Here is a 1,623-nt window from a genome sequence, read left to right on the forward strand (position 1 = left end):
CATTGATGCAATATAGCTTACAACATTAATGTGAAGGTAGTTATTCTAATTTTTTCAAGTGCCTTTATTTCTAGAATCACATTTCTCCCAGGGACAGGTGGTGTTCTGTGTATTTGGTGAAAGCTCCTGAGACGATTTTGAGGGTGATCTCTGGTTAAGAATTACTCATCTAAATGGTCAGATGGTCACTATTTTCCCCGTCGGTCTGCAAGCACTACAAAAACATCTAAATTTGAAAACCAGAGAATGGGTAAAATAAGAGTGAGGCTGAACAGACAGCCTAATCTCTCATCCTGCTCAAAGATTCTAAATCCCAATGCCTTCCTCAAGTTGAGGCCTGTGGAAATAGTAGCTACCTATTTGAACATGCTTTTTAAAATGCTGCTTGATCGATCGCCCGGCTGGTATGGCTCAGTGTCATCCCATGCACCAAGAAGTCACTGGTTCAACGCCTGATCAGGGCACATGCCCGGGTTGCAGGCTCCATCCCCAGGAGCAGGTGTACAGGAGGCAGCCAATGTTTCTCTCTCTCTTCCTAAAAAAAAAATCAATAAAAATATACTTTTAAAAATGTGCTTGATCACTTTTGTCTCCTTCACTATACTGTTAGGTCCAACTGGGCAGTTATCCTATATTTCTGGTTCATCCTTGAATCCAGTGCCTGACAGAGAAGGCACTCAAATGCTTATTATATGGTTACGTCAGCTATTCTGCTCCTTGAACCTTTTACTGAGTCTGTGGACTCATTTTAGGTCCATACAAAATATTCTACTAATAGAGCTATCGCTCACATTGTTTTTTAAAAAGAACCTGAGTTATACTGACCTAAAGTCAGCTTCCTTTCTATTTCTGTGAGTCATGTAGCATAGACTTGCTAATGGGGGGCTTGGGTGGGTAAGGGGGGGCTCAAGATGACTGCTAGACTAAACGTCTCTTCCATTGTACTACTGATGAACTGATAACGTTTTCCAGGGCCATCTCAGTACAGGTAGACACATGAGTATAGGAGCTGAATAAATGTCCTACTTCTATAATCAAAAAATAAGTAAAAGTGGACAAAAAATGAAAAGACGGTGAACAGGCAACTGTAGTTGCCCTTTTGTTCCCTGATGTTATCCCTTTAAGGTGGTTCACAAACCTCTAACCTTTAGTCGCTCTCTTTTTTGTCCCAGTTCCTCTTAAACTTTATCGTGGCCCATAACAATGTAAGAGCAATTAACAAGTCAGCTCATAAATGTGTTAAGTTTCCAGCAGACTCACCTATCTACCTTCCCCAGGTCTGAAGCATCCAGTTTCTAATTCCTCCAGAGTTGCTACAATGGACAACTCAGCTCTAGGCAGGATAAAAAGGTAGTGTTTTGGACCCCATAGACCTGTCCAGGCTGTGATGTCTGTACCCGAGAAGAGCTTTTGTGAACATGATTCCTTAGATCAAGGGTCCTCAAAACTACAGCCCACAGGCCACATGCAAATACAAATATTGTATTTGTTCCCGTTTTGTTTTTTTACTTCAAAATAAGATACGTGCAGTGTGCATAGGAATTTGTTCATAGTTTTTTTTTTAAACTATAGTCCGGCCCTCCAACGGTCTGAGGGACAGTGAACTGGCCCCCTGTTTAAAAA

At 41.3% G+C, this 1,623-nt stretch overlaps 1 protein-coding gene across 2 annotated transcripts in view; it reads left to right on the plus strand.

The window, feature by feature from the left end:
• Positions 1-1,623, plus strand: part of FEZ1 (fasciculation and elongation protein zeta 1) — an 81,283-nt gene that overhangs the window by 706 nt on the left and 78,954 nt on the right. The window lies entirely within an intron of this gene.

This window comes from Myotis davidii, unplaced genomic scaffold, assembly GCF_000327345.1.
Source record: "Myotis davidii unplaced genomic scaffold, ASM32734v1 scaffold148, whole genome shotgun sequence".
Lineage (NCBI taxonomy): Eukaryota > Metazoa > Chordata > Mammalia > Chiroptera > Vespertilionidae > Myotis > Myotis davidii.